The 22,550-nt window shown below is 38.3% G+C and overlaps 1 long non-coding RNA gene across 12 annotated transcripts in view; it reads right to left on the bottom strand.

The window, feature by feature from the left end:
* LOC103348742 (peroxisome proliferator-activated receptor gamma coactivator 1-beta) overlaps positions 1–22,550 on the bottom strand; it is a 114,197-nt gene that overhangs the window by 24,591 nt on the left and 67,056 nt on the right. For 3 of the 12 annotated variants that reach the window (XR_011387607.1, XR_011387611.1, XR_007920424.2), the window contains one exon: positions 19,651–20,369. The exons of the other annotated variants lie outside the window; for them this stretch is intronic. This is a non-coding gene — a long non-coding RNA (peroxisome proliferator-activated receptor gamma coactivator 1-beta). Of the gene's footprint in view, positions 1–19,650; positions 20,370–22,550 lie in introns of those variants that run through there. 12 annotated transcript variants of the gene reach the window in all.

A 22,550-nucleotide genomic window follows, 5' to 3' on the forward strand; every position in this document is an offset into this window, starting at 1 on the left:
CTCTTATCCCAATTAATAAACTGTACTGTTCAAAATTCATCCTAAACTACCACTTCATACTTTTAGGAAAGGCTATTTAAAGAAAATTGAAATCTCAGAAAATAACAAGTGATATTGGCAAGGCTATAGAGAAATGAGAATGTATGGGAATCTAAAGTGATGCAAGAGCTATGGAGAACAGTTTGGCAAATCCTCAAAAGCAACCGAAAATAAACTGAGGAATGAATGGATGAACAAAGTGTGTACATACATATAATGCAGTACTATTTAGCTTGAAAAAGGAATGAAATTCTGATATGTGCCACAACATGTGTAAAACCATTATACAAAGTTCTCACTTAATATGTACATAGAATAGTGGAAATAATTATACACAAGAAGAATAGTACTTATCAGGAGCTGGAATAAAGAGAGAATGAGGAAGTATTGATGTGTAAAGAATACAGAGTTTTGGTCTGAGATTATGCAGATGGAATACTGGTGTCGTCCACAAGACAATGTGAATGTACTTAATGTCACTGAACTTAAAAATGGATACAATAGTAAGTTTTATGTTTTACCATAATTTAATTTTAATCTATTCATTTGAGAGGGACAGCATCAGAGAGAGAGAGAGAGAGAGAGAGAGGGAGGGAGGGAGGAAGTTCCCATTTACTCATTCACTCCCCAAATACCCACAATGGCCGCATGAACCTAACTACTTGGACCATCACAGATGCTCCCCTTAGTTTGTATTAACAGGAAGCTAGAATCAAACTGGAGCTGCAGATTGAACCCAGGAACTCTGATGTGGGATGCATTAGGCATTCTAACTGGTTGCTTAACTGCTGAGCCAAACACTGGCCCCAATATGTTTTCTGTCATATTCCTTTGCATTTTCACAGATAAATGAAACTCCTTGAAGATTTACCAAAAAAAAAATGGAGCATGTGATTTGCAAGATCTAACCCCCACTAAATTGTATACAACAGTATGTTGTAGTAACAAGGGCTACAGCTTTGGTTTCATTGTGAACTCAGTGTCTCACTACACAGACATCTTTCTGGAATATTGTGGTTAAATTACTTCACCTATCTGAATTTCACATTTTTCATTTTCCAAATAGGATTAACACTAGAACTTCTTTCCTGCATAGTTGAAAAGATAAATTTTAAAATAGTATTGAAAATGCTTCAACAACTGTTGTTACAATGGTATTTATTGCTGGACTTTGTAATAAAAGTCTCGATTGAAGGTTATTGCTAGAGTGTGTCATTTTGATAAGACAAGCCTCATGTTGCAAGTGGAGCTTACACTTCCAAGGACTCCTAAAGAAAAGATGATTGCCATTGTTCTGTGTATTTCTGAAGCCTCACTCTTTGGGAAGCAGCAGACCTGATGAGAAGAGAGGCTCAATTAGGTAGCCAAGCAGCAAAGGAGAGATTTTGTGTGATCAACAGTAAAGACTCAGTATGAAGACAAACATTTGTTTGAGGAGAGAAGTCAAAGAACAAGAGGCAAATTGGTACCAGAGGGTCCTTTATTGTGGGAAAGCTGGCAGAGCTCTAAAAATAGATTCCCCTAGGACAATCCTTCTATTTGATAGAAGGGTGCTGGCGGTGCCAATACTCAAAGGAGCTTACTGAAATCATGGACTTTTATGGGTGAAAGTAAAAACTGAAATTGTGAAAGATTTCATTCTAATCCTGTTGAAGAAACCACCTGAATTTTTTAGGAGCAAGATACTTTCTTCTGAAGTGAACTGGATCTTTCAGATCTAAGGTAATGGATCTCAAACTATGAGTCCATAGCAATCACTTTTGAATCACCTGTAAGCACACCACAATTCCAAAATCCAGCTCCAATACTCCAAGATGGTTTGGGGATTGGAACTGGAAAGCTGCCTGCAGTTGCTCTGGGATTTGAAAAATTCTGGATCCATGACTCTTATTTTGGGTGCATATGAGATTCACCTACCTAGTTTTTCACCCCAGACCAAGTATTTGAGAATCTCCAAGAATGAAGGACCTGTAAGAAGTATCCTTTTATTTTATTTTATTTTATTTTATTTTATTTTATTTTTGACAGGCAGAGTGGACAGTGAGAGAGACAGAGAGAAAGGTCTTCTTTTTGCCATTGGTTCACCCTCCAATGGCCGCTGTGGCCACACTGATCCGATGGCAGGAGCCAGGTGCTGCTCCTGGTCTCCCATGGGGTGCAGGGCCCAAGGACTTGGGCCATCCTCCACTGTACTCCCTGGCCACAGCAGAGAGCTGGCCTGGAAGAGGGGCAACTGGGACAGAATCCGGCGCCCTGACCGGGACTAGAACCCGGTATGCCGAGTTAGGTACTTTAAAAGGATACTTCTTAGGCCAGCGCCTGAGTTAGGTACTTTAAAAGGATACTTCTTAGGCAGCGCCGTGGCTCACTAGGCTAATCCTCCACCTTGCGGTGCCGGCACACCAGGTTCTAGTCCCGGTCGGGGCACCGGATTCTGTCCCGGTTGCCCCTCTTCCAGGCCAGCTCTCTGCTGTGGCCCAGGAGTGCAGTGGAGGGTGGCCCAAGTACTTGGGCCCTGCAACCCGTGGGAGACCAGGAGAAGCACCTGGCTCCTGACATCGGATCAGCACGGTGCGCGGGCTGCAGCGCGCCGGCCGCAGCACAGCCCGCAGCAGCCACTGGAGGGTGAACCAACAGCAAAAGTAAGACCTTTCTCTCTGTCTCTCTCTCTCTCTCACTGTCCACTCTGCCTGTCAAAAAAAAAAAAAAAAAAAAAAAAAAAAAAAACCTAACTGAGTCCAAGGCTCAGCTGGGAACGAGAACCTCTAATGAGATCATCTAACGAGATCTCTGTCCAAAGGAAGAGGAAGTCATGGCAAAGTCTTAACAGTTGAAGCCTGGGATTCCCTTTTGTTAGTATCACAGAATGTTCAAATAGAAGACATCCAACATAAGGTTTTGAAGCCAGAATGTCTATTATCCATAAGAGGTAAAACAATTCAAGGAAATTCTTAGCCTACTCTGGAAAGAAATAGGGATTCAGAGGGCAAACCTCTCTTTCAGTAAGAGCCTATGGATTCGATCACTCTTCTTACCCCAAAATTTTAAATTTATTTTTAAATTAATGTATATTGAGCATATTTAAATACCAGAGTACCGGCCGGCGCCGCGGCTCACTAGGCTAATCCTCTGCCTAGCGGCGCCGGCACACCGGGTTCTAGTCCCGGTTGGGGCGCCAGATTCTGTCCCGGTTGCCCCTCTTCCAGGCCAGCTCTCTGCTGTGGCCAGGGAGTGCAGTGGAGGATGGCCCAGGTGCTTGGGCCCTGCACCCCATGGGAGACCAGGAAAAGCACCTGGCTCCTGGCTCCTGCCATCGGATCAGCGCGGTGCGCCGGCCGCAGCGCGCCGGCCGCGGCGGCCATTGGAGGGTGAACCAACGGCAAAGGAAGACCTTTCTCTCTGTCTCTCTCTCACACTGTCCACTCTGCCTGTCAAAAAAAAAAATACCAGAGTACCATGAAGGCACTTTCAAGGGACTCACTAAGATTATCATTATAAGGGGAGGAGACTAAGGCTTGGTGAGATGTGATTGGGCAATGATGGAAGAAGAGAGGTGTGTGTGTGTGTGTGTGTGTGTGTGTGTAAGAGAGAGGAAGAGACAGAGAAAAAGAGACGATGAAGAGAGGGGAGAGAGAGACAGAGAATCAGACATGGGGCTCTCATTTTCTGTTTCACTCCCCAAATGCCCATAATAGCCAGGACTAAGCTGGACCAAAGCTAGGAGCTAGGAACTCAGTTCAGTTCTCCCACATGGGTAACTGAAATTCAAATACTTGAATCTTTTCCTCTGCCTCCCAGGGTCCTCATTAACAATAAGCTACAGTCAAGAGATGGAGCTCCATATTGAACCCAGGTATTCCAGTGTGGGACATGAGTGTCTGAATGGGGTGTTAACCACAAGCTTAAATGACTGCCCCTGCTTAATGTTTTTAGAATACTTTATTCCTTTCCTATTTTTTTTCAATTCTACCAGTTATTTATTTATTTTTTAATTTTTATAATTTATGTTTTAAGGAATACAAATTTCATAAGTACAACTTAAGGAAATAGTTATTCTTCCCACCTTACCCGCTCTCCCACCCAACTCCCACCCCTCCTCCTCCTTCCTCTACCCTTGGCAGTCTCATTCTCCATCAAGATTCATTTTCAATTAACTTTGTACACAGAAGACCAATTCTATACTAAGTAAAGTTTTCAACAACTTATACACACACACACACATACACACATGCCCCTTGGCAGTCTCATTCTCCATCAAGATTCATTTTCAATTAACTTTGTACACAGAAGACCAATTCTATACTAAGTAAAGTTTTCAACAACTTATACACACACACACACATACACACACGCAAACATAACTGTTTGAGAACTGGTTTTACAGTTAACACTCAAGGCAACTTATTAAGGACAGAGATCCTGCATGGGGAGTTAGTGCAAAGTGACTCTTGTTGTTAAATTAACAATCAACATTCTTATATATGATGTCAGTGACCATCCATAGCTCTTGAAATGAGCTTCCTAGGCTATGGAAGCCTTTTGAGTCCACAAACTCCATCAGTATTTGTACGAGACCATAAGAAAAATAGAAGTTCTCTCCTTCTTTTAGATAAATTTACATCCTTATTTAAGGGTCAGTTCTTTCCAGTGGGATTTCACACACAGAGATCCTTCATTTAGAACATTTTTTGCCACAGTGTCTTGGATTTCCATGCCTGAAATGCTCCCACAGGCTTTTCAGCCAGATTAAGAAGACTAAAGGGCTGATTCTGAGGTCAGAGTGTTATGTAAAGCAATTGTCATTCTATGAATCTGCTGTGTGGACTGCTTCCCATGTTGGACATTCTCTTATTTTTAATTCTATCTATTTTTATTACCAGGCACTTAATCCTATTTATATGATCTCTTTGACATTTAATCCTATCTATATGTTCACTTTAACAATTAATATGATAACTTTAACAATTAAAATGGCATTTTAAAAACCAAGCTTAATGGGATTTGGAATCCCATTACAAGTTTTTAAACTATTCCCTTAGAAATAAATCTGTAGGAATTATACATCTTTACAAACTTTACAAACTTCCTCCTTCCTCTCTTATTCTCACACTTACTGTTTTCTAAGATATATTTTAAATTGACTTTATACATCATTAACTCTATGCTAAGTAAAGAGTTCAACAAATAGTATGAAGGAAAAAAAGCTGAAAAAAAAAAAAAAAGCTGTTCCTTGACAGTCAAGACAAGGCAGCTCAAGTCATCCCTTCTTGAAGTGTCAATTTCATTTGTACAGATTTTGTTTTAGGTGCTCTATTAGTTCTAACAGATCAGAGAAAACATATGATATCTGTCCCTTTGGGACTGGCTTATTTTGCTAGGTGTATGTTTTCCAGATTCATTCATTTTGTTGCAAATGACTGGATTTCATTTTTTACCACTATATAGTATTCCATAGGGTACATATCCCATAATTTCTTTATCCAGTCTTCAATTGATGAGCCTGTAGGTTGATTTCATGCCATAGCTATTGTAAATTGAGCTGCAGTAAGCATGGAGGTGCAGATAGCTCTTGGTTTACAGATTTCATTTCCCTTGGGTAAATTCCCAGGAGTGGGATGGCTGGGTCATACAGTAGGTCTGTATTCAAATTTTTGAGGTATCTTCATACTGTCTTCCATAGTGGCTTTACCAGTATACATTCCCACCAACAGTGGATTAGAGTATTGTTTTCTCAACATCCTCACCAGCATTTGTTACTTGTTGATTTCTGTATGAAAGCCAGTCTAACTAGGGTGAGTTGAAATCTCACTGTGGTTTTGATTTGTATTTCCCCAATAACTAGTGATCCTGAATATTTTTCATGTGTCTGTTGGCCATTGTGATTTCCTCTTTTGAAAATGTCTGATTAAGTCCTTGCCCTTAAGTCTTTGGCCCATCTCTTTAGTGAGTTGTTTGTTTTGTTTTTGTGGAGTTTTTTGATCTCTTTGTAGATTCTGGTTATTAATCCTTTATCAGTTGCATAATTTGCAAATAATCTCTCCCATTCTGTCAGTTGCCTCTTCACTTTCCTATTTATTTTGCTGTACAGAAACTTATCAATTTGAAGTAATCCTAGTGGTTAATTTTGGCATTCACTGCCTGTGCCTCTGGGATCTTTTCCAAGAACTCTTCGTGCCATTGTCTTGCAGGGTTCCCAATATTCTTTAATAGTTTGATGGTGTCGGGACATAAATTTAGGTCTTTAATCCATGTTGAGTGAAATTTTATGCAAGGTACAAGGTAGGAATCTTGTTTCATACTTCTGCATATGGAAATCCAGTTTTCCCAGCACCATTTATTGAAGAGACTGTCCTTGCTCCAGGGACTGGTTTTAGATCTGTGACAAGATTTAAGTTGGTTGTAGATATTTGGATTCATTTCTAATGTCCCTATTCTGTTCTTTTGGTCTATCCATCTATTTTTGTACCAGTGCCAGGCTGTTTTGATTATAACTGTCTTGTACTATGTCTTGAAATCTGGTATTGTGATGCTTCCAGCTTTGTTTTTGTTGTATAAGATTGCTTTAGCTATTCAAGTTTTCCTGTGCCTCTATAGAAATTTCAGCATCATCTTTGGTATTTAGATTGGTATTGCATTGAATATATAAGTTGCTTTTGGAAGAATAGACATTTTGATGATATTGATTCATTCACTCCATGAACATGGAAGATTTTTCATTGTTTTTTATCTTCTTCTATTTCTTTCAGTTTTGTAATTCTCATTGTAGATTTTTGACATCCTTGGCTAAATTTATTCTGAGGTATTTGATTTTCTGGTAGCTATTTTGAATGGGAATGATCTTAAAAGTTCTTTCTCAGCCGTGGCATTGATTGTCTGGGTATACAAAGGCTGTTGATTTTTGTGTATTTACTTAATATTGTGCTACTTTACTGAAGTCTTCTATGAGTTACATTGGTTTTTTAGTGGAGACTTTTGGATCCCCTATATATAGAATTATGTTAGCTGAAAATAGGGACAATTTGACTTGCTCCTTCCAAATTTATATCACTTTGATTTCTTTTTCTTGCCTAATGGCTCTGGCTAAAACTTCCAGTACCACATGGAATAGCAATGGTGATAGTGGGCATCCCTGTCTAGTACCTGATATCAGTGGGAATGCTTCCAACTTTTCCCCATTCAATTTGATTGCCATAATGGTGTTGAGGAATGTCCCTTGCATACTCAAATTTTCTTAGAGTTTTCATGATGAAATGGTGTTGTATTTTATCAAATGCTTTCTCTGCATCTATTGATATAATCATATAGTTTTTGTTCTGCAGTTTGTTAATGTGATGTATAATATTGATTGTGAATGTTGAACCATCCCTCCATATCAGTGATAAATACCACTTGATCTGAGTGGATGATGACTCTGATGTGTTATTGGATTCTATTGGTTAGAACTTTCTCGAGGCTTTTGCATCTATGTTCACCAGGGAAATTGGTCTGTAATTCTTTCTTTTTTGAATCTTTTTCAGGCTTAACACTGCTTTTGCTGTATACCATAAGTTTTGATACTTTGTGTTGTTATCTTCATTTTCAGAAATTTTTTGATTTCTCTTTTGATTTATTCTATGACCCACTGTTTATTCAGGAGCCTTTTGCTAAGTATCCATGTATTTGTTATGGTGTAAAGATTCCTAAGTTAATGAATTCCAGATTCATTCCATCGTGGTCCAAGAAGATACATGGTATGATTTCAATTATTTTAATTTGCTGTGACTTGCTTTATGGCCTAGTATGCAGTCAATCCTAAAAAAAGTTCCATGCACTGCTGAGAAGAATGTGTATTCTGTAACTGTAGGATTAAAAATTCTGTAGATGTCTGTTAGGTCCACTTGGTCTATAGTGTCAATTAACTCTGCTGATTTTCTGTCTAGTTGACCTGTCCATTGTTGAAAGTGGAGTATTGAAGTCCCCATTATTATTGTTTTGGAGTCTAAGCTCCCTTTAAATCTCTTAACATTTCTTTTAAATAGCCAGGTGCCTGTAATTAGGTGCATATATGTTTGTAATAGTTACATCTTCCTGTTGAATTGATCCCTTAATGATTATAGTGTCCTTCTTTGTCTCTTTTAACAGTTTTTGTGTTAAAGCCTATTTTATATGATATTAAGATGGCTACACCAGCTCTTTTTTATGTTAGCATGGAATACTTTTTCCATCCTTTCACTTTCAGATTCCATGCATCTTTGTGGTGAGATGTGTTTCTTGTAGGCAGAAAATAGATGGCTTTTGTTTTTTAATCCATTCAGCCAGTCTGTGCCTTTTAACTGGGGAGTTGAGGCCATTTACATTCACAGTGACTATTGATAAAAAGTAATGACGTTACCCTGCCATTTTTCCAAAAATATTCCTAGTTTATACTTTGAACTTCCTTTGATCTTTTACTGAGAGATTTTCTTCCTTTGCCTTCTTTTGTATATTTTAACTCTATATCTATGTGTGGCTGCATTTTGTAATGCTCTTCCTTTCTTCTCAGCTGATTCTTATAGAAAACCACAGAGTGTTTAGGGACTAAAGAACTCAATTAATTCATGAGAACTACCTTATAGTATCCTAATCTTTAAAAGATTTATCTAAAATATTTCAATTGACTCTTGCCCACAAAATGCATGAGTTCATTATCACCTTTGGGAGTTAGTACAGGTAGCACAATCTTCAGTCAAACTGAAGAGTGGTCCTTTGAGAATCTGCTTGCATTCCTAGGGCAAAGTCACTGAAATAGATGCCCTTTTAAAATTTCAACTTCCCTTCATTGTTTTTGGAAAGTTTACTCTAACTCCCTATTTCAGTAGAGATAGGCCAAAGATGGAATAATGAGACCTCCAAAGGGAATAAAACATTTTTCTGATTCATTTATTTGAGAGTAGGAGAAGAAAAGAAGGAGAAAGAGAGAGATACTGTCAGCTAGTTCACTCTCCAAATCAAATGCCTATAATAACTGTAGCTGGGCTGGGGCCAAGCCAGCAGCTGTCAGTCAAGCTCTCCCATAAGGGCAGCAGAAACCCAATTACTTGAGCTGTCACTACTGCCTCCCAAGGTCTGCATTGGCAGGAGGCTAGAGTCAGGAGTATAGTCAATGTGGGGTGTGAGTGTATTAACTGTAAGTTACCACTTGTCCCCCAAAGAATATTTTTAGACAAGAAGTTTGACAGAGTGGGCTGGTCTGAGTGTTAGGTATGGAAGATGACATAGCTGGTAGTTCTAGCAGTTGTATGAGCTGGACTTGTTATTCTGGCTCTCTCTTTGTTCAATGCCCTCTCCCAACCTCCCTGCCACAGAGTATCTCTGTATCATGAAAAACAGAAGTCAGTGATTAGAAAGATAGAATCCCAGGAGCCTTTCAGTTTTACAATGGTTTATTCATCTGGGAAAAAAAAAAGAGGTAATGAGCAGAAGCACATATAGAAGGAGAAAGGTGGAAAGAAGTAGTCTGGATGAGACCAGCAGTAGAGTTGCTAGCCTGGGTTCTGTTCCACATGCTAAGCTACCCTCACCCCAACAATGCCCTCAGCATGGTTTGTGTCTCCCTTATAAGGGGCATCTGGAAAAAAATATGTGGTGAAGTTATTATAAGAAAAAAGAGTTTCATGTCACAAGCAACTGGGAGCTCACAGCATCCCAATTTTATGGAATTTTACTCCTTCATGGTTGAAAGCTGGGATATACTGGTTAACTTTTTAAACCTTATCCAATATTACTATGAATTTTGCTTTTGTCCTCCATATATATATATATATATATATATATATATATATATATATAATTTGAAATCAGTATTCCTAGCACACACTAAGGCCAGCAAAAATAAATATTTATTGTTCTCTTCCCCAATATCAGTTTTTCTGCATGTTATCTTCATATATTGTTATCGTTCCATCTCCTGTCAGATGACAAAAATGTTTTTTCTTTTACAGGAAAATGTTCACCACAGGAGAACAGGTGGAAGATTACCCAAGTGAGCCACAGTGCCAGCCATAGTTTCCAGATCTTAAAAGCAAACAAAAGACCAAAATTAAATGCCTCATCTGGGGCCGGTGCCATGACTCACTTGGTTAATCCTCCTCCTGCGGCACTGGCATCCCATATGGGCACCGGGTTCTAGTCCCAGTTGCTCCTCTTCCCGTCCAACTTTCTGCTGTGGCCTGGGAGGGCAGTGGAGGATGGCCCAAGTGCTTGGGCCCCTGCACCCTCATGGGAGACCAAGAAGAAACACCTGGCTCCTGGCTTCAGATCGGCACAGCACCAGCCATGGTAGCCATTTGGGGAGTGAACCAATGGAAGGAAGACCTTTCTCTCTGTCTATATCTCTCTCACTATAACTCTACCTGTCAAATAAATTTAAAAAATGCTTCATCTACTCACACACACTGCTCATTTTTTGGACGTTGGTCACCATTTTGTTATTCATTCTCCTATGGTTTCCCTTCCTAAAAGGTCTGAAAGAAGGATCTCATCACACTAGTATGCCATGGAGTTAGCAATGATTTGGGGCTTTCAAGCCTCTTATCTACAATTGTCATGTGAGATCAAATCACTAAAGTCAAAAGTTGGTCCAGAAATTAAATGGATACTAAAAGGAAAGCTAATACCCAGGTTCATAAATATGAAAGTGGGGGCCAGCTCTATGGCATAGTGAGTAAAGCCACTGCCTGCAGTGCCAGCATCTCATATGGGTGCTGGTTTGAGACCCAGCTGCTCCACTTCCGATCCAGCTCTCTGCTGTGGCTTGGGAAAGCAGTGGAAAATGGCCCAAGTCCTTGGGACCCTGCACCCGCATGGGAGGCCTGGAAGAAGTTCCAAGCTCCCAGCTTCGGATCAGCCCAGCTCCAGCCATTGTGGCCATTTGGGGAGTGAACCAGTGGATGGAAGACAGACCGACAGACTGACCGACCGACCGACCGACCTCCCTCCCTCCCTCTCTCTCTCTGCCTCTGCCTCTTTGTAGCTCTGACTTTCAAGTAAAATAAATAATCCTTAAAAAATATGAAAGTGGATGAAAGTGGACCATTTTTTAAATTTTATTTAAGGTGTACTAACTTCATGTATTTCATATATACAAACTTAGAAACATAGTGATTCTTCCTACCCTACCCTTCCTCCCACCCACACTCCCACCCTTCTTCAATGAAATTTATTTGTCTTCTTTGGACAAATCTCTATTCATGCCATTTGCCCATTTTTCATTTGGGTTATTTGTGGGGTTGCTTTTGCTATTGAGTCATGTGAGTTCTTTCTTTGTTTTGTATATTAAACTCTTATCAAATAAATGGTTTGAAAACATATTCTCTCACTCACTAGGTTTCCTTTTCATTTTGATGATTGTTTGCTTTGTACAAAGCCTTTTAGTTTTATGTAGTTTCATATGTTTGTTTTCACTATTGTCACTTGTGATATGGGCATCATATCTAAAAATCACTGCCAAAATCAATGTCAAGGAGCTTTTACTACCTTAACCCTTTGTTATCATATCCCTATGCTTTCTACACATTTTACAGTTTCGTATCTTACATTTAATTCTTCAGTTCATTTCAGGTTAATTTCTGAATATGAATTATGATAAAGATCTAACTTCTTTCTTTTGCATATGCATCTCAAATTTCCCAACAGCATTGGTTGAAGGGATTTTTCTTCCAAATTTGTATTCTCCATGCTTTGTAAAAGATTAATTGATCAAATATATTTGTAATTATATTACTGGACTATCTATTCTATTCCATTGGTCTATGTGTCTGTCTTTATGTCAGTCTCACACAGTTTGATCATTATAGTTTTGTAATAGTACTTGAAATATAATGTCTCTAGCTTTATTCTTTTTTCTCAAGATTTCTTTGGTTATTCAGGATCTTTTGTGGCTTTATACGAATTTTTGCCATTGTAAAACTGTTCAACATCATTAATCATCCCAGTCGTGCAAATAACAACACAAGAGACAATGATAATTGGTGAGGAAATGAGGAAATGGAGAAAAGAAAACCCTTATACAATGTTACTGGGAATGCAAACCACTAAAAACATGGAAAACAGTATGGAAGTTCCCCTAAAATACTAAAAATAGAACAAGCATTCAATTCCACAAACACACTTGAAGTATATAGACAAAGGAAATAAAATCAATACCGAGAAGAGATATCTGCCCTCTGATGTTCATTGAAAAATCACTTCCAATAGCCAATATATGGAAACAACCTATGCCTCAATCAATGCATGCATGGATAAAGGAATTATTAATATTGGAATATTATTTACTTTAAAGAAAAAAATCCCTCACTTGTGACAACATGGATGAACCTGGAGGGTATTATATTAAGTGAAATAAGAGAGCCACGAGAAGGGCAAATGTTGTATAATCTCACTTAGATATAAACTCTAAAGAAAGGTAAACTCTAGTAGCAGAGAATAAAATGATGGTTGCCTGGAGATGGAGGGTGAGGAAAATGGGGAGATATCAATCAAGCAATACAAAGTCAGTTATAAAATGAATAAGATGTGCAGATCTAATGCATAGCAAGAGTGTGCAGGACAGTTCTTTGTGGTCCCTTGGGTCTACCCTGTTCTCCCCACGTTCTCACTTGTAGTTCTCAAGAGTAACTGTAGAATGTACTGAGAATACAATATCCTGAGATAGGCAGAAACTTACTGGGGGAGCCCAAGCTCTACCCGTTAAGCTCGGGAAGGATGATGCTCTTCAACATTTTACTCCAGGATGTCTTTGTCCACAGAGCATAAAACCCAGGGAGTGATGGTATCCAGGGTTTAACACACAATGTATGCTAGGATCCAGGGTGTGAAATGCAGAGTGCTTGCTGGAATCCTAGGTATAAAACCCAGGGCGGGATCTCTCTGGTTCTTCAGCTGTATGTGGTCTGCATGAGGCAGGTGCAGACAAAACTCCATCTGCCCTGAGTGGCTTTCCTTAACCTTGCAGGCTTTGATCGCCTAGGATCTGATCCTGTCCCTTGCTGCCTATCTATGAGTAATAAAGTTGCAGTGCTAAACTTGCTGTATGTTCAGACAGCTGATGCACCCCAGAGGCGTGCTCTTGCCACTGTGGGCCAGGCAAGGTAATCCTGAAGGTTATTGCTCCTAAACTTTTATTTTTCCTTAACCCCTCTAGAAGCAAAGAAAATATCCCACTGGCTTACTCATTGCCTACCGGTTATGTTTTTGCAAAAGTCATTTCTTGTCAGGAAGAAGACAGGAATGAAGAGGATTCACAAATGCTAGTATCACTGAGGGAGATATCTGATGAGGAGATGGATATCAAAGACTTGATCATGGCACTAAAAATTAAGATTTCTCAAAGATCACTAAAAATTTGGATTTGTTAATACTTTTTATTAAAGCAAGCAAACTATAGCATTAGCATCAAATTCTATTCTGGGCAGGTCTGCATCTAAGTAATTTTAGCTCTCAAGGCTGATTCAGTCTAGGACAAATCATTGAATCTACTATCTTCTCTCTCTGTGTGTTCAAAAAATGCTGTCTAGTTTTTCTGTAGCCAAAATTTCCACCACACTACTGCTCTTCTAAACATTCTTATCTGTCAGCAGTGAGCTTTGACTCCTGGAGTGCTGATCTTCAGCTCAGACATGGGCCTATTTTTAAAAAACAAAAGTGTCTGGTAGTGTATCCTTGCTACCAGGTTTCTGCTCATTTTCTGTGAAAACAGATTTCCCTAGCTCCCTCACCTCAGCATCTGTCTCACTCACAGCAGGCCTTACTATTCAAAAGCGCATTATCTCTTCCTACATTACTGGAAACCTGTTTGGAGAAAAACAGACATCTTTAACTTGATGTTCCCTTTCGACCCCATGTAGTTTTCTCCACTGTTGGCTGCTGAAACTCTTGGAGCTGCAGAGGTCCCAGCCTATCTGTATCGGCATTTGCGGGGCTCCTTAGAGCTCCCATAGTTGGTGAGTTCCTTGCACCTTTGTCAAGTGGGCTCAGAGCAATGGTGTCTCAACACTCAGTTTTCTTAGGAGCCAAGAGTATCCCAAAAGCTCGTATTGCCTCACAGAAGTTAGCAATGTGAGAGCAGATGGACTCAAAAGGTACAGTCTTCCAGGGGGGAAATTATAAGTGTGTGGGCAAGTAGGGAAAAGGAAACAGAAGAAAATGCTCTTCCCCTCTCCATATCCTATACCATTCCTTTCTCTAAATCTATCTACCCTGTGGAAATGCCACAGATGAGTCAGGACATTAATTATTTATTATTCTTCTGTATTTTTGAGCCCCCTCACCTCTACAACAACGTTAATTGATAAAAAAATATATATATATAACATATGGATCTGCATTGTGACACACTGGATTAAACCTATGCCTGTGATGCCAGCATCCTGAGCACCATATCTGAGTACCAGTTTGAATCCCACCTACCCTGTTTCCCCTCCAGCTGCCTGCTAATGTGCCTGGAAAAACAAAGATGGCCAAAGTACTTGGACCACTACAACCCAGGTGGGAGACCTATGCAGAGCTCTGGGCTTCTGGCTTCAACCTAGACTAGCCTTGACCATTGAGGTCATTTGGGGAGTAAACCTTCAGAGTCTCTGTGTGTGTAGTTTCTATGTGTGTGTGTGTGTGTGTGCATGGTAAGAGGGAGAAAGAGAGAGACAGAGACAGAGAGACAGAAAGAGACAGAGGGAGGGAGACTCTGCTTTTCAAATTAATGCAATAAATATTTTTTAAAAATCATTGCATGGAACTGTCTGTCCATTCTGGATCTCTGGGTCCAGCAATTTGTTCAATTTCCTCCTACTTTTTTATTCATTTCTGCTCACCTATTCATTCTTATTCTTCAAGTTGTCCAAATTTCTTCCCTTATAACCGAATCAAACAATAACTTCTACTGGCCACAACTTTATGTAAAGCTGCGAGTGTCTGTGTGATCATAGGTTCTGTGGAATTACAATGTGTAAGAAGTCCCTCATCTCAGGGTTCTTTCAGAGTTTACTGGGCAGCAACTACATGAACTAATCTTTGTGAGAGAAGTATCATGATTATCAGAAAACTGAGCCTCAAGCATATTAAGGGACATAGAAGCATTCATTTTTAGTCATAATTCGAATTTAAACTTGCTGACTACAAAACCTTTTCTCCCTCCAATTCACCATATTGCCTAAAAACATGTGTTAAATAACACATAACATGTATGAAAGTTAAATAACAGGGTGAGTCGGAAATCACAGCCCAAGAACGACTAGTGCAAGGCCCCTTGTGCACACCTGCACTCTAAAGGAGTAGGGCAGGCAACAATCCTTACGTCTCACATGTTTTATCCCCATGTTTGACATCTCCAGATGACTGATGCAATGAAGACAGGAAGCAGGGAATAAATGTTAAAACCAGAACAAAGGGAGTCATCTAAGAATGAAGAATGCCTACAAAGATTTTATCAACCAAAAGTTAACCAGAAATTGTTTTTTTTACCTAACGCTCAGAAAGTTAAGTCTGCACATCCAGTAACACCAAGTGAGACAGTAGGTAGCAGAGAGTTTATGTTAGAGAAAAGCTGTCTTCCAGATTTTCAGCAGTGCACATATTATCTCTAGAAGCCACTCCAAATAAATAGGTAAAGCTAGAGATACATATGTGATGAAACCCTTGCTTTGATAACTCCAAATTCAAGAGACAGAACATTTTTAATAGGTCTAATTTTTCTGACAAACAGAATTGAAGAGTCCTCCAGTCAGGGCTCAGGAGCAAACCAGAGTGAGGCAACAGCAAACATCAGTACAGGAAGGAAATTGGGAATTGCTTTGTGATGTTTTGAATTCAACTAGTTCCCTTGCTGGGAATAATTTCCATGTAAATTATATTCAATCATTTATTACTCAATTATGTAATGCTAACTTGGGCAAGACCTGGTGATACAACAGTCAAAAACACAGATACTATGATAGAATAACTAATGCCCCCTCTCCCAAAGATGCCTGTGCCTTAATCCCGAATATGTTACATTCCATGACAAATGAAACTTTGCAAGAGTGATAAAGCTAAAGGGCCTTGGAATGGGAATAGTGTATTAGTCATCCCAGGCTGTCATAACAAGAAACCAGAGACTGGATAGCTTAAAAGACAGAAATTTATTTTCTCACTATTACATTACAGAGACTAAAAGTGCAACGTGGTACCATGCTTGTAGACAGATAGTTGCCTTCTTGCTGTGTACCCACATGACCTTTCTTTTGGGCACTTGTGATATATCTCTTGGGTACACAAGAGATATCTTTTCTTCTTCTGATAAGAATGCCACTTTATCAGATTAAGATCCCATCATTATGACCTTTTTTAATCTTAATTATTCCCTTAAAAGCCCTATCTTTGAATACAGTCATATTGGGATTATGGCTTCCACATAACAAATTGGAGGGGGAGGGTACAATTCAGTTCATGAAAAGCAGCATCCCAAATTATTCAGGTTGGGCCCAATTTAAGAACTTGAGCCCTTAAAAGCCCCGAGTTTTCCCTGACTGAAGCAGAGAAATGCAATGGAAGAAGCAGCAGAGATATGTTAAGCAAGAGAGAAACTCAACCTACTATTGCTGGCTTTGGAGAAGGAGATGGCCACAAGTCTGAGAACAAAATTGATGCTTCAAGGTCAATTAAAATTCTGGCCCATAGCTAACAAGTAAATGGGAACTCAATCCTACAGCCACATAGAGCAGAATTTATTTATTTCTAAATTTTTAATTATGCCTTTTTGTTAGATACACCATGATACTTCAATACATGTAAGCGGTGTGGATCAAATGTGTGTAACTGAATTTTATTTGCATCACAAAAAGGACTTCTATTCTTACCCAGAGCCTGCAGAAACAAAACCCTGCCAATACCTTGTTGTCAGCATTTAAGACAGAGTGAAAGAATGAGCCGAACCCACCAGATTTTTGATATACAGAACTGTGAGCTGAATTTATATTGTTGCTCACTGTAACATTCATGGAAAGTTTTTATAGCAACAATAGAAAACTAATACAGATGTTATCTCTTCCTTCCTGGAGCTTATATTCTAATGGAGAAAATAAAAATAAAGGAAAGTGACAAGTGAGCAAAAGAATTGCAAAGTGGAAAATAACTTTTCTGTGAGAAACAAGCAAGTAGATGAAACAGAGAATCGCATAGAGAACATGTGTACTAAGAGCTCCTGTTCACAGTGATGTTTAAGCTGACCAAAAGGAAGAAAAGGAGCTGGCCATTCCAAAGGCTGAGAATAACAACATTTCATGCAGAGGAAACAGACATGCAAAGGCCTGAAGGTGCAAAAGAGCTCAGGGCATTCAGGAAACTGAAAGATGACCAGTGGTGTCGAGTATAGAAAAAGGCAGAATTTAGAACAAGGTTGTAAAGATGAGCTGAGCAGAAGGCATGCAGTGCTTTGTAGAACATGATTAGAAAGTTGGGTTTTATTCTAAGAACAGTAGGAAACCTTTGCAAGCTTTTAAGCAGAAAAGTGCTATGAGAATGGAATTCTGAAACTGAAAAATGACTCACCCCCAGAAAAGCCAGAGAAATCCAAAAAATGTCTTAGTTTGGTTACTAGTACTGTACCAGGATTAATTTCTTAATACCAACAACTGTGCCATGTTTTGTAAAATGTTAACTTAGAGGAAGATGAGTGAAGTGTCTATAGGAACTCTTTGTTCCATCTTTGCACTATTTTGTAGGCCTTGAGTGGCTTCACAATAAGAAGTTAGAAAGAAGAAGAATGCCATAATCCATTTGCTATTGCAGGGGCATGGGAGTGAGAGTGTGAATATCAGCTAGGAAACTAATTCAGCAATCCGCATGAGACCATGTAGAGCAGAGAATCTGCTGAGAGTTAAATTCAAAATAAGCTTTTCTGAAGGAGAACCTTGAGCTATTGATGGTGAGTGAGGTTTATGTGTGCATAGACGTATTTGTTGTAGGAGATGAGAGGTAGAAGGTGAGAAGTAACAGAATGAGAAGTCAAATTATTGGTTTCTGGCTGAGAAAGTATTGATCTCATTAGTTAACAGGAAGAATGCAGAGTGTGGGAGAAAAAAATGAGTTCTTAAGGTGGATGGGCCTCCAAAGCATCAAGTATACTAAACTCAGAGCAAGGTCTGGGCTGGAGATGAATATTAGGTGACTGGAAGCAGAACCATGGTATTTAAATACTGCTCCATTCTGGTAGGAATTAAAAGGCATCTACTTATTTTTATAAACAACCAAGAGAAGCAATATCCATGAAGGAAACTTCTTAGGCACAACCAATAGATTGTTGCAATAAAGAGCAGAAGAATGTCACTGGAAAGAAAAAAATTTTTTGACTCATCACTGCTTATTTTGTTTCCTTTCTTGATAAACTTCTCAGAAATTCCATGATAGCACAGCTATCGTTGTCAGAATCAAGCAAAGGAATTACCTGTTTATTCCCAAGCCCAGATAGAATGGGGGGCGGGGGGCAGAGGTTGGAGTAATGGCAGACGAAACAAGATTATTATTATCCATCTATGGAAGTAGATCTGGGGATGAGAATTTTGTCAGTGATGAGGCTGGCACTGTGGCACAGTGGGTTAGCGCCCTGCCCTGAAACGCCAGCATCCCATATGAGCACCGGTTTGAAACCCAGCTGCCCCACTTTTGATCCAAACCTCTGCTATGGCCTGGGAAAGCAGTAGAAGATGGCCCCTGCACCCAAGTGGGAGACCTGGAAGAAGCTCCTGGCTCCTGGCTCCTGGCCTCTGGCCATTGTGGCCAACTGGGAAGTGAACAATTGGATGGAAGACCTCTCTCTCTCTGCCTCTCCTCTCTCTGTATAACTCTTTCAAATAAAAAAATAAATCTTTAAAAAAAATAATTTTGTCAGTGTTTTGAGCCAGATGTTTCTCTTGTCAGAGATCACTTCTAAAATACATGCATAGATGTATGGCATCCTTCTCTATTTCATATATGTATAATATGATTTATATTTTTATCTATGCATAAAGCAAACCAGCCATTTCTTCATACAAGATGCGCTAATGCATAAGCTGTGTCATTTGAAAAATCATTGCTGAATTTCATAGAGAAATTTGTAAGCAGCAAATTCAGATTTAAAGTGCAAGAAATTTTGTGCTTTCTCCCAAACTGAGGTACTAAGATAAGATGCTTCCTAATGAAACACTGATAAGATATCAACCAGGATGATAGGGGAGAAGGCAAAATATGCCTACATTACCAGACTTAATCATGCATTTGAAGCAAGAGAAAAGGGAACCCCTGCTCTTTAACCTTTTCCCTTAGGGTTCTTCCATATCATGACCCTAAAATATTTTGCAACTCACTGTTCCAGTACCCACAAGGGGAGAGCACTATGCTCTGTTGAGAGACAGTTAAAGATACTTGGATTTTCCATTTGTCGCCAGTTGCTACTTATGTCACTCCCCCATTTTTCCTGAGCATTGTCTAGCTTTCCACTGTGGGGCAGTATGCCCAACCCTAGTCATCCACTACTCCAGTTGAATGAACTCAGCGGCATAGGCAGATAATAGTGTTCAGGCATAGACTGCCTTTCATAAGTCACTTAACTTCAGTGTTGCAGTCAAAAAAAAAAAAAGGAAACAGAAAAAGCTCTTTATTAGCCAGGGAGTTGTTGGTACTACCTGCTGTGTCCATTGACAGGAACTTCCAGACCAAGTTGACCCTTCAAGGAAAGAGCGAAGATATCCCATGAAGCGATTGTTGAAACTGTTTAGTGGAACTCCATTCTTTAAGGGGATCACCTGGTGGTTGACATCACTTCCTTCCTTAAAAGCACCACCGTTTTCTGTGTTTTAACTCGGTTATCTTTTTGCAGGCTGAACCCCCTGCTGAATTCTTCAGACGTTCACCAGTCACCCCAGCATACCCTCCCTGGCAGTGGGTAAATGGCAAATAAAAAGGTTCTCTCCATCAAGTCAATTGACGAGGGCAGGTGGCAGGGTACCCAAGGATGCTTTTGCTCTCCATGCTGCTTAATGTCTCCAAGATCAAACATAAAGATCATGGGAGGAACAGGTGATCAGCGGGCAACAATAGATGACTGTACCAGGTCCTGGATGAGTTGTACAACTCAGACAAAATGGATGGCCCCATTTAAAATGACTTCAGAAGTATCAAAGGAAGTCTCTGTAGTTGCCGCATGTGCCTTCAGACTCGAACATTATTTTCCAGTCCCTGCTGGTGCTACTATTGCAGAGTGAGAAGGAAATATGAAAAAGCCTTTCTCATCATTCAGACTTCTTCCCATATGCTTTTTCCAAAGAGAATTACAAATTTCATGTATGGGTTGTAAGATGAGGCTGGAACAGAGTACAGAAATGTTTATTGGACATGAGAAAATAGGCATTCCACGTTCTAAGTTTTCACCTAGAAAAAAAATCAGATGATTTCTCCATTGCTCATCAGGAAAGTGGTTCCCATCATTCTATTCCTGTGCCCCCAGAGAAGCAATAACTTCTATTCTGAGATTGTCAACTCATTTTATTCTGTAATGAAAATACAAACAGTACTCTACACACACACACACACATATATATATATGTACACATATATATATATATATATTACTTTTACACTAGACAAAATAAAACCAAAATTTTATCTAAAATTTTATATGGAAAGTGTGTTCTTTGCTTTTACTTCAGTATTACTATTTTTAACTAATATCATAAAAATTCAAAGAGTGTAAAGGACATCAAGTGAAAAGTCTCTATTTCACATGTAAATCCCCAGTTTCCTCATTCTCTGTCTTGGAACAACCTTACTTCTGCTTTCACAGTAGCCTTCCAGAGGTTGTCTGCACATTTAAAAAAAAAAAGTGTGTATATATATATAGAGAGAGAGAGTCATCCTTTTTGTTTCATTTTTCAGCAAATAATCCATATACCATCCATACTTCTATTTCATTTTTTGCTTTTTTCCACTTATTTGTTTCTAAGAAATATTTACCTGGGGGCATATATATATTTCTTTTTTTTAATGACTACTTCATATGCTCTAACTTGTACACTCAAACATTTACATCTATCTCCTATAGGCTGGCATGTCCATGGTGTACATTTTTTTGTATTTTAAACAATGCAACAATTACTATTCATAAATAGTTCGCACACACATGTTCAAGTGTATCTATAAAATAAATTTCACAAATTGAAATGTTAGAGAGGGAAATCTATACAAGTTTTTACAACTATAACTGATGTAAACCAATCTAAACAATAACCAATAATATGACATTATTTCTCTCCTCGTACAATTATCAAAACAAGTACATTTTTGTCCACTTGAAACATCTGAAAAGATTATCTTTATGCATATTTTAATTATAAATGAGACTGATTGGTTTCCATGCATGCAAATGTCTTTGTTGTAAATTGACATATTTTTCCATTGACTTGAAATGCCACCAACATATAATGTTGGTACATGTGAAATTAATATTTTCATGTGTCAGGAAGGGTTGAAAATCAGCAATTTCAAATAGACTAGCTAGATGACAAATAAGTAGATAGACATAGATAGATAGAAGATATATACTTATATAAAAAATTTTAAAATATAGCTTAAAATGCATGACAAGGTATCTTCTTACTCATTTTTTAATTAATGTTGTGACTGTTCCTATGTCTTACTTCTCTAAGTTAACATATAAATGATATTAAAATTATATCAAATTATAATTATAGTTTAATTTAGAGATGGTCAGTATCTTTACATTATTGAATTTCTCTATACCCCTATGATACAAAAAAATCTAATTTTATAAAAATACAAATCATTGATATCTCTTAGTATATACCTGGTTTTTTTACATAGATATTTTTTGTATTTTGCTAATTTTATTCTTATTTTTGCACATTTGTTCATTTTACTTTGTAAATGCTAGCATTGGCAAAAATATTTTCTTCTTTTTTAAAAATTTTGGGTCTTTAGAAAAATACTAATGTTGAATAAAATTTTATAATACATAATTAAATTCTGTTATTTCTCAAAAAATTTTTAATTTAATTGCATTTTCAAATATGTAATCATAGTACCTGCATATAAACAGTATATTTTTATTCCTCTATTTGTTTTTCATGTCTAATTATTTCAGTTATTTCAGTATTCACAAAACATATTCTATTGATAAGCAAAATGCTGATTTTATACATACACATAGAAAGAGCAAGAAAAAGCAGGCATTTATTTCCATGAAATGTGGTTAAGACTTATACAATATTCTTGTTAAATTTTATCAAAAACCATTTTATAATACTTTCCATGGAGAGTAAAAAGATTATGTGGCATTTCTCCTTTGATATCTATTAAGAAATAATTTTATTAATAAGTTTACTAAAATCTAAATGGCTAAAATTGAACCATCCTTGCATTCCTTATACAATTATATTTAATTGTGATGTAGTCTTCTTTCATGTGATATTGAATATCATCTGCTATTATAATATTTTATTTCAAATTTTATATCAATATTCATAAGT

This window comes from Oryctolagus cuniculus, chromosome 3 (genome assembly GCF_964237555.1).
Source record: "Oryctolagus cuniculus chromosome 3, mOryCun1.1, whole genome shotgun sequence".
Taxonomy (NCBI): Eukaryota; Metazoa; Chordata; class Mammalia; order Lagomorpha; family Leporidae; genus Oryctolagus; species Oryctolagus cuniculus.